This window comes from Rhincodon typus, chromosome 6 (genome assembly GCF_021869965.1).
Source record: "Rhincodon typus isolate 14 chromosome 6, sRhiTyp1.1, whole genome shotgun sequence".
Taxonomy (NCBI): Eukaryota; Metazoa; Chordata; class Chondrichthyes; order Orectolobiformes; family Rhincodontidae; genus Rhincodon; species Rhincodon typus.
Window position 1 is genome coordinate 52,127,119 of NC_063337.1, and position 11,271 is coordinate 52,138,389.

At 37.4% G+C, this 11,271-nt stretch overlaps 1 protein-coding gene across 1 annotated transcript in view; it reads right to left on the reverse strand.

Annotated features, from left to right (window-relative positions):
- Positions 1-10,025, reverse strand: part of tenm4 (teneurin transmembrane protein 4) — a 302,149-nt gene extending 292,124 nt beyond the window's left edge. Inside the window, exon 1 of the mRNA XM_048598311.1 lies at positions 9,686-10,025. The gene's annotated coding sequence lies outside the window, so the exon portion shown is untranslated. The remainder of the gene's footprint in view (positions 1-9,685) is intronic.
- Positions 10,026-11,271: the final 1,246 nt, after the last annotated feature.

The window sequence follows — 11,271 nt, forward strand, 5'->3', positions numbered from 1 at the left end:
ACACTAACCATACCTATACTTTTGTTATGATTGCACAGATCTCAGAAAGGCACTGTACTTTTAACACAACTCAGTGACATCACGACATGAGACTAATATAAGTGTATTCCATCTTACAGATTATATTTGTAAGTCTGAGATGTCACATTATTGTACATAGTTAATTGTCAAAAACATCTAAATATAAATCGCAGTAAGAACCTAACTTTGTGTTATAAGTAGTGTGATCTAACATGTGAAACAAAATACCATCAAAGTTACATTATTTGCAGAGCTAGTTTATGCACTGCAGTGAATTCCTGAGTCAACTGTATTTATCTCCTTAGCAGACTGTATTGCAGTCTGAGTTGTTGACTGTAATGCAGCTTTAACATTTTAAGAGGAAGAGGGAAAACTTGCTTAGAATTACAATGTCCTATACAACACTAATGATCTTGACAGCTTGCTTTCATTTTAAACAGAGGGGAATACATTAACGAATGTGCTCTGGAGCAGAAAAGAAACCATTGGTATAGGCTCTATGACCTGTATAGCCTCCTAGGAACAGGTCTGAAGTTTGATCTCTTTCCTCAGGAAGGTTATGTTCTGGTTGCAGGGTGACATGCACCTGGTCTCGCTTTGGTTCAGTTACTGGCTACATTTATTTGTAGCTCTGGGAACATAAACTTTTATTTGCTGAGGCAGTTGGTGCTGCACAAGTAGCTACTGATGCTTATGTGATTACGGTTTGCCTTCCAACCATTTCCGCTGGCTGAAGAATGTTCACAAAAGCAAGAATGTGTTTGCTGAGACTTGGATTTAGCTTTTAAGGTTTACACTTGAGATGCAATATTTCATTGCCTACGAATTTCAACTCCCACATAACTGATATCTAACATTATTTTGAAAGAATCAGGTAGAAATGTACACTTTTTATGTAATGTAAACTTTGCACAATTGCAGCCAGAATTGTGCTTGTGTATTTGCTTATTTTACTTAACAACATTTTATAGCATGAATTTAGTACAGCTGGAATTCGAAATTATAACGTCTTTCTTTTACTGCTGTTCATTTAAGATAATGGTCAAGAATACATTGTTAACAGTTATTCATTAATCTAGTAGTGAGTGAGTCTGTTCCTTCCCTCCTCCAACCTTGTGCATATGTTCCTCAGAAACTCGTAAGAGATTCTACGATTACATTGATGGTGCACCAGTATCTGAAAACAGCTCACGCACTGGCTTTTGACTGAAATAATGCCAATTGAAATGGCAATTTTACTCTCACATACATGGTTAAAAATTTGGAATATCATTTTCCTTTCCTTCCCACACATGGTTTAACTCGGTAGTTTTCAAACTTTTACGGATAGAGAATGCATGGAAGATATTGCCTGGATTCATGATAATGAGATTTCTAGCGAGCATGGGGTCTTGTCAGAATTTCGTCAGGTTCAGTGAAATTGTGTTTCAAAAGCTACAGTACAACTAAAGGCTTATCAACAACTTTATTTTCCTTAAATGTTGTTTTTGCTTTATAATTCCACGCACAACATCTGTTGTAGTAACTTGGAATCATTTGTTCAAAGTTAGGTGAAAGCATAGGTGAAATCCAAATTCTCCAACTGGAGTACATCACTTGAAAATCAGCAGCATGCAGAAAATTATACAACAATGTGTGGCTGTTTTCCACATTGTTCCAGCACACAGACACACACACATGCCTTGTGAACTAAGCCAGTTGCATTGCCTAGATAATCCTTTGGATTGCTTAGACTCAGTAGAATTAAGCCAGGTGGCACAGCGGCTCAATGGTTAGCACTGCTGCCTCACAGCAGGGATCAGGGTTTGATTTCAGCCTTGAGGTACTGCCTGTGTGGAGTTTGTACCTTCTCCCCATGCCTGTGTGGGTTTCCTCCAGGGGTTCTGGTTTCCTCCCACAATCCAAAGATGTGCAGGTTAGGTGGATTGGCCATTCTTATTTGTCTGTGCTGACGAGAGATGAGCAGGCCAAGTAGATTAGCTATTGGAAATGCGGGGTTAAGGAGATAGGGTTTTGGGCTGGGTCTGGGTGGGATGTTGTTTGAAGAGTCAGTGTAGACTTGATGGGTTGAATAACCTCTTTCTGCATTGTAGAGATTCTATGATTCTAAAATTGAATGGACTGGTGTCCTTCAGACTATTCTTAAAAGCAAATAACTTTGCTTTTATGATGTTGAATTGCCACTGTTTCTGAAGTTTTAGAAAAAAAATGTGAATAATTAAAATTAGACAACAAAAATAATATATTTTACAATGACCATTTAAACTTGATACTTTAAGGAGGATAATGATGATTTTAACATGATCCATCTATCTGCAAGAGCACTAAAGGAAGCCTAAGTAAATGACTTACATGTTAACTGTATTTTTCATCAATAAGGTAGATGTACAACATGAATTACACTCCTTAATTTGTGGAAAAAAGTCACTAAACTTGATATTTTGCACTTCCCATGTGTTCTTCACTATCTTGTTTATGATAATAAAAATCTGTGTGTGTCAAATTTCTTCCCTCTTCAAAAAATCTTTGGCAATCTGTGGGCAATGTTACTTAACCCATCCAAAGTTCCTCCTGCTAGTATGACAGTGAGAATTAGCAATTAAATTGAGTGTAAGGAGCTTCCAAATCTGCACCTCATTTACACATGCACACTTTTTACCAAGAGTCACTGATTAATAGACAAGAGCAGTATTGTTAATTCATACACTTGAGCTCAGAAATATTATTGACTCCTGACCACACACTGGCACCGACTAAGTTTAGGGCTTGCAACAATTTGTGCAATTATTTTTTAGTTATTCATGACTGATGTATAGGTGGTACAGTGTTGAATCACCTTTGTCTTGTACAACTATTTCAACCTGACATCCTCATCTTAGGTGCACTGCTGTGAGAAATATCAAACACTCAAGGGAAAAATGTGATTCAACCAACAAGCTGTCAAAAAGACTACTTTGTACATCTGTGATAAGTAGCCAGATGCAACACAGATAGTAGCTTGGGGCAAGTCTTTCCCTTAAGTGAAGCACTTTTAGTCCAATACTAATCATCACATTGAACCAGCAAACTTCAGGTCCAGACTATGCATCTTTAGTGTTCATTAACTAGGTATTACAGCTTTTGCTATACTATCATTTATTCTACATAATTAAAATAACACACTATGCAACAATGTATTTTAGGTAATATTAAATTCTGTTATTTTGGGGAAGTTCATCAAGCACCCAAACATTAATCTTTTGAAACAAAAACATTCATCTTTTGAATTCTAATTAAAGTAAAACAATTGATTACAATGCATTTTTTTGGTTTGTTGCACAAACACTGTAACACACCAGGCAGTGTAATAACAGGCTCAGCTGATTAAAGCAGCTTTGTTCTGGTGCCTGCCCTAAACTGAGGAAATCTGAACTGGAGGGGTGAACCAACCTCAGGATGGATGCAGAATACTATCTGCTGACCTCTGCTGGTTTGCAACTGTGTTGATCATGGATGGAGAGAGAAAGAGGCTTGGCTGTCATGATCCCTGCTAGCAAGTACTCCACTATGAGTCACTGTCTGGATTTGCACTGTGACACAGGAAGAATACATACGCAATAATTCATGACCAGATATGTTGTATGTGTAAAAGCAATGGGATTAGAAACATTAGAAACACATTGGGATAGGTAGTGCATACTCGTGCACATGCGCGAACTACATAGCAAACATTTGGGCCAAAGTCCCAGAAGATCTTTGTTCCCAAATTAATTATGTTCAAGGTTCTGCGGAAGCTAAGTGTTACTTCTGATGCTGATTTTATTTCAATCAATGCAGCTTCATTCTCTGTCAGGATTCGAAAGAAAAGAACATTATTACAGGGCCAGTTTACACCTTGCCCACTGAACGTTAAACAGCTTTCACATTTTAATTGCATACTTCTTGAATTCTACTGGATGCAATTTAAGAATTTTGCTTCCTCCCTACCTTACATGCTAAAACTATCCCAGTAAATGTTTGAGTTAAGGAAGGAGGGGAGAATGAATGCATCAATATTCATAAGCAACTTCAACTTTATCCAGTCAATAGTCATGAGTGCCACACATTGAAGAGACCGTCAGGTAAAAGGTACTGTATCTTCATTTGGAATAACAAGCAATTATTGAATGAAAACAGTGCAATATAAAGATTTTAAATGATTAAAGTTCCATCCAATCTTAAATCACCTGAATTACTTTCTTTCCCAATGGTGTTATATGGTATATCAAGCTGCTAATGAGCCTTTGGGAACAGAATTCCATAAAACAGTGAGTGAGAGAAACGGTTACTTGCTTGGTAAATCAGCACATTAAAATAACCAGAACTGTTAGCTTTGGATTTATTCTAACAGCTGCTACATCAAGAATTCTTGACAGCCATTCTCTTGAGAGTTAGCCTATAAGCCTTCCAAGCATCTACAAGCCCTAAAAGCTCCAGTTGTAACCTGACACTCCTCACAAGCAGTTTAATCTGATCAGACCGACCTTAATTAATTGTCTTTCTATATAAATGGAAACAGCTGAGACTCCTGAGGTAACCGTGTATGATGGTTGGTTTAAAGATGGCGTGCGGCGGGGGGGGGGTCTCACAAACACAGACGGAAGCTTTGGGAACTTGTGATAATCAACATTGGGCTCCAAACTGGTACATTTCATGTTCTTTTTAAAATAGAATACTGCTTTATTCCTTGCTGGATGGAAAATAACTGCAGATTATCATCACATAATCTTACAAATTAGTACATTAGTTATAAGTCTTGTCATAAGTATCATGCATCCATTATATGGAACATTTTGTTGGTTGAAGTCCTCCATGTACCCACAAACAGAAAGAGCCATATGTTGAAAACAGAATGAAATTATCCCAGCTAACTCGAAAGTACACATTATAAAAATAGCAGATACAGGGAATGGTTTCAGTAATTTCAGTACTAGGTTCATGTAGCTATAAAATGCACAACATTAATGTTATGATTTATGACATCATTTGATTCATTCAGTGAGATACTGCCTTCTGATCACTGCAGAGTATCAATTACTCTTAATATTAATTATGGGGAAATCTGACACAAAATTTGCTTTGGTAAATGGGACAGCTGGTCTATTTTAACAGATTTTTTTTCCTCGTTCTTACCTAAAGGGTTCTGCAGCTATCCAGAACAGCGTCAATGGATTGAATTAAGAAGATATGAAATCTGATACATTTTGTAGTTTGGCGAACTGACCCACAAACCCTTTAATAACTGCGCATACTTGTATAATACTGTGTTATTAAGCCATTGAGGTCAGTATTGTAATTTTGCCCAAAGGCAAAAGGTCCATCAGAAAAAAAATGTTCCTATAAAAAAAAAGGTGGGGGGTCATCACTGACTGCATTTAGTTGTTGAAGAGATGGGTGAACACGACCTTGGCTTGTACTCTATGGAGAAGACTATCCCTGAGGAAGCTCTAGATTCTATGGGAAGCCTGCCTGTCCTGGCAGAGCTGGATATTTAACTCCCCATGGAGGAGCTTGGGAAAGTCATCGACTCGTTTTCCATGGACATTGATCCAGGTGCTGATTCTGTACTACCACAACTCAGCAAGCATGGCAAACTGGCATTCCTGCAAAATCTGCATAAACCTCTCTGTGTCTCTGTTGGAGGGAAAGGAGGATGTGTGATACAGAGTGTGATCTTATACTAGAATAGATAGGCTGTTGCCCCATCAGCCACTAGACTCTTAAGTTGCCCTTACCGTATTGTTATTAGCTTGCAAGGAAATACTTTATTTGTGCGTAGACAAGCAAACAATACTAATGAAGTAAATAACAAATACTTCCAGGAGTGAAAATGTGACTTAAGTTCATTTGGAATATTTGAGATTTATGGTTGATATATTTGCAAATAATTGGTATTGTTCTTATGGTTTACCAGACTTGAGTTTTGCTCCCTCTTGTATTTATCAGGCAGCAAGGTACTGAGCGAGAAGGAATGACAGTGATATGTAACATGATGAGAATACTGGGCTGAGAGAAGGAACATCATCAGCCTTTGATTTGGGGTCCCAGTCATATTATTTTAAGAGGACTAACAGACCAACCAAATTTCTCTGGTCTGAAAGAAGTTGACTCACCGAAAAGCCCGAATAAGGGATGATTTTCTGTTAACATACTGGATAAATCTAAAGCTTTCCAATGCTTTGTGGCAGATGATTTATGGAATACCGTAGTTACTCAGTGACTGTAAAGTAGACCTGTTCTGAATTTCTAGCCATTTTTGCTACTTGTTTGTCTCAGTGTTGTTCAGATGCCATTAATAAACTAAGCAACTGAAGACAGCTTTTAATATCTATCGAGGTGTATGGAAAATACAATCATCAATCCTTTCTGGCAGAGTTATTGACTTGGTCTTCTCCGAGCTGGAGATAAGACATCACCATTTGTCTGCTTGCTGTTCAAATCCACTTCCATTTGCTGGAGTGACTTGGCACAGATTGTTTTGAACAGTGGATGTTTACATGTCGGTAATCATCAACAACACAGAACATTATAAAATATGCTATTAATGATATCTAGCAGGGTCATCAGTGAAAAATAAGGAGAACAACACAAACTACATAATGGTTCTAGATATAAATGCTATGATTGGAGTAGAGGGCCAGAATTATCCTGCTAACTGTCCTGACAGTGTTCTAGCCTGTCATGTTGTTTTTTCTGGCCTCAACATGCATATCTGCCCAGCCCTCAGTACAATTCCTATCACTAAGAGGTACTTCGCCATTGTCCGCCTGCAATTGTGCCACATTGGGACTTCCATGACAGCAGCAGAAGGGGTAATTAGGCAGGTAAAAGGGCAGTAAACCTCCAAGATGGGATTCACCACGAGTGGAGCTGAAAAAAATTAATCATATTCTGTCACCAAGTCCCTCTTCCTGCTTTGGATGAACCCAGGGCTACAGTTTGCCATAGCACACCTTCCTTATAACAACCGCAGGAGGTGCAGACAGTGGGAAGAAGAGATTGGAGATCCACTAAAGCATGGTTATGATTGATAAATTCAGCACCATCTGCTAGGCATTAAAAACACTGAGCCATTGAATTAATATCAAAGTTTAATATCATCAAGAAATTATAAAGCATTTTTTCTAATGACTAAGATGATTAAAAACCTTCTGACACAATGGTTTTTAAGGAGTTAGATGTAATTCTTAGGGCAAAAGGGATCAAAGGTATGGGAAGAAAATCAGAACATGGTGTTGAGTTGGATGAACGGCCAAGATTATTTTGAATGGCACATCAGGTTAGAGGGGCAGGAAGCCCACTCAGGCTTCTGCTTTCTAAGTTTCTATGTCAGTGCCCAGTGGCTTACTGAACGTACCTCCACCATCCAACATCATCAGAACAAAACAGTTTACCTGATCATTGTGATTTGCTGCTTATGGAGTCTCTACCCCTATAGCATTGGTCTTTATATTGATGTCTGTTACAATAGAAATATTGTCAGATGGCAGCCATATTGCTGTCACTTTAATAATCTCTTTTAGAATTCTCATCCTTGTTTCCAAAATCCCTCCCTATATCTGTAATCTCCGACAATGATCTGGCATATTTGTTCTCCTCCAGTTCTGGCCAATCGAACATCCTTGATTTTAATCACTCCATCTTTGGACCTTTCGCTGCCAACTTCCTCTGGCATTTCCTCATTAACCCTCTCCACCACTCTCTTCTTAAAACCTCTGATTAGGCATATGGTCATTTCACTTAATACTTATTTCAATGGATTGGTGTCAAAATTTATTTGGTTAAATACAGTGACTGCTTAGGATATTTTACTGTGTTAAAGCATGAACATACATTATAAGAGTTGTTCTTTTGGAAGCACAACTGACGGGTTTTATAATGTTCCATAATTGTAATTTCAATTTGAAGAATTCACATGATATATTGACAAAAAAGAAATTCCATATGATTGTGCAACCTTGGTTTGATTTATTATTTATCATGTCTTGTTTTTCATCAAAGGTGAAAAATTTCAGATATTAATTTTGGTGAATTATAAAGTGAGACATTCATCTCCAACTGCCTCATCAGTATGCAAATTACTTTGAGATATCCAGTGCTGAAATCACTGTGCATATTTTACAAGGTGATGATTTTTCTTTTTCTCTAGCTGACACGTGTATTATGAAAATTGAACACCATGGAGCCCTGTTCTTGCAACATGTCTGTCCCACCAATGCAGCTGTATTTGTTATTAAGGTCAGTCAGTAACAACAAGAAAGGAATCACAGCTGCTTAATATTCAGTCACTTCAAGCGACAATGTATAGTTGTCAGATATATAACATTTTCAGGTCAAGGAGAACAGTTGGGGAATCTTCATCGTTTGACTATGAATATAAAATGATGCCAATATCAATACATTTCTTTTCTCAAAGGAAAATAAATCTTTGGATAAAATGTTTCTTCAACAACAATTTATGAATTTTAAACTCCTATCAATTCAGTATTAACAGTTTAAAGTCACTGATGTGGTTTTCACACTAGCACTTTGTTTCTTATTATGGTATTGGGCTTGATAATCAGTGTGACTAGGAACTCTTTTCCTACTAGGAATTCCACTTGCTGAAATAGTTCACAGTTTGTTGATGACTGGTCATAGTTTTTTTTCTGCTGTGTTCTACTTGGGTTACAGTGGTTTGATTGAACATCAATGGTACGCACCCAATCTGTTAAATCGGATTCTACGGTTGTCCACTAAAACTGCTCTGTTTCCCTCCAATATCTCCGGTTCCTTATGCAGCTCCTTTCACTTTCAGGTAGGATCAGACATCCATTCTCTCATACATTGGTCATTAGCCCCTTCTCCAAGCCTTATCAAGTTTGTTAAGGTAAAATGAAGCCTGTTAGCATTTGCAAGGACAGGATCTCTGTTGCATCATTTTACTAGCCTGGACTAAAGATTGATATAAAGCAGGCTATTCTGGTTTATTTGAGGTTGAGAGCAGTCTAATACCTCTTTAGGGGTATATTGTACCAATTAAATCAGGTATGAATTGTTATTTTTGCTCAGTGTAATTGCAATCTGTTCAAATTACACTGCACTGAAAGTCAATTGTATAACTTGACAAGCTGGTGACATCACTGAATTTGTTTAAACTCATGGAATTTCTGATTAAAACAGCAATAAGACATGCTTTTGGAATTGAGCTTTGGTGTATCTATGACATGTTTCCTGTTTTGAAATCAGATAGTCTATTTGTCATAAAATAGTCTAAATAGCAGGACATATGAAATTGGACCTTTCACTTGTTTCACATGTTATGACACAGAGATAGAAAGCAGAATGAAGTCAGCCTTTCTATCTGTGTTTGCAAATTAACACCTTCAAAGATCCTCAACATAGGAACCATTGGAGTCAAAGTAGGTTTTTTAAATAACCAGTTGTAGATTGTGCAAATAATCAATTCTAGACACTAGGTCTGTAACTTAAGTGAATTAGCAATACAGTAACTTTAGGCAGAACAACTTAAACAACAAAGTGATTTAACTGATGTTTATGTTTTAAAAGAACAACATTTGCTTTCAGTCCAATTTTTTTAAACAACAAATAAATATACAGACAAACACAGCAAAGGAACAAATAAAAGCAAATAAACAAAACTGACCAGAATACTTAAGTGGTTTTCACAATGTGTTATTCCACAAGCATGGAGGATTGCTTCTTGGTTAGTTTTCTAAAGTTGTCAATCAGGGTCACCTTTTCCCATTTGCTCTGATAAAGTCAATGATACTTATCACTTAGTTTCTATTTTCTGAACTTCCAATAGCTGATAATGGGAGGTTAGGCAAAGAGCTTTCAAATCTTCATGCTGTAGCATCAACAGCCAAACACCTTCCACAGAAAACACAGTTCTAAACTCAATTCAATCTCTTCCTGTCAGACTGCCCATCTCTCTGCAAGGCCCCAGATACTGTTTAACATTTACAATCTAGTTGATCATAAGGTGTCTCCCAGACTTGCTGGTACTAATTCCCAGGTATTGACCTCAATAAAGAACAACACCTGCTGATTATATATGCTATTCTCACCCAATACTGACAGGTCTGTAGAACCTTGTGATCATGTATCAACCTGCAATTAACTTCCAGGCCTGGCCTCACAAACAAACACATCTTGTTTGTTCTCTCTTCCTTCTTTTTTTAATAAAAGCTGCAGCCCACAGTCCAAAGGTCACCTTCAGCTCACAGTTTTTCAGTTCAAAGCTCCAAACTGAAATTGATAAAAAGAATAAAACAAAAATAATGAAAAATCAGTTCAGGTTCTAACACACATGAGCTTGTTAGTACCTGATGGCCAATAAGCAGTTCTTTCCCTACTTGGTTTAAATTGTTTCCACATATCACATTAAGAAATGGATCATCCTTGAAGGGAAGACAATGTGTGGAGATGGGAAAGCAGGAGTAGACAAGCCTGTGACAGCCCCAGTTGAGGCCAAAAATATTTTTATTCTTGGACCTTGTTTAAATATTCCACACTGGCTCCAGCCTGAAGCCAAAAATAATGACATAGCACTTGCTGAGCTGGAATAGAATTTTGGGTCATAAGAAATTGAAGCAGCTGATACTCATACATGTCAGTCTGTGGAATTGGTAGGATTTCACAGTTCATAGTTAGTGCTTGTACACAATGGGAGTCAGTCAAAGACTGGGGTGGGGATATTTTTAAATTTTTGTTTAAGGCCAGGGAAAATATGCCTGCACCTACTGACACAGAAAGACAAGCTTAAAAAATAACTTTCAAAAGAAACACTTTGGAGTCTTTTTTCTAACACCTATATTTCCTAGCTCCAGTTTTTTGCTTATAATTTACATTGTACAATACTCATGTGATCCTTTCTAAAAAAGCTCAAATCCTCAATTGCTATGTCGTCAGCTTGCAGGGTATGAATATAGATGAGGCACCAATGACAAACACGAAGTCTGCAGCCTTTATCAGTGTCAGATGGAAGATAAACTTTGAGTGCATAAGAAAGAGGGGCAAGGCTATACCGTCGAGTCTGTTTAGCCTGCTTCACTTTTCAATAAGATCATAGCTGACAAGGAGGATCTATGATCAAAGTAACATAATCAAACATAGCTGAAAACAAACCATTGAACAGTACACACCTGGTAGCATCTGTCTATCACATCCTTTACACGATAGAACCAGGGTTAAAATTATGGTTCATGGTCTCTAGGTTCTATTTCATCA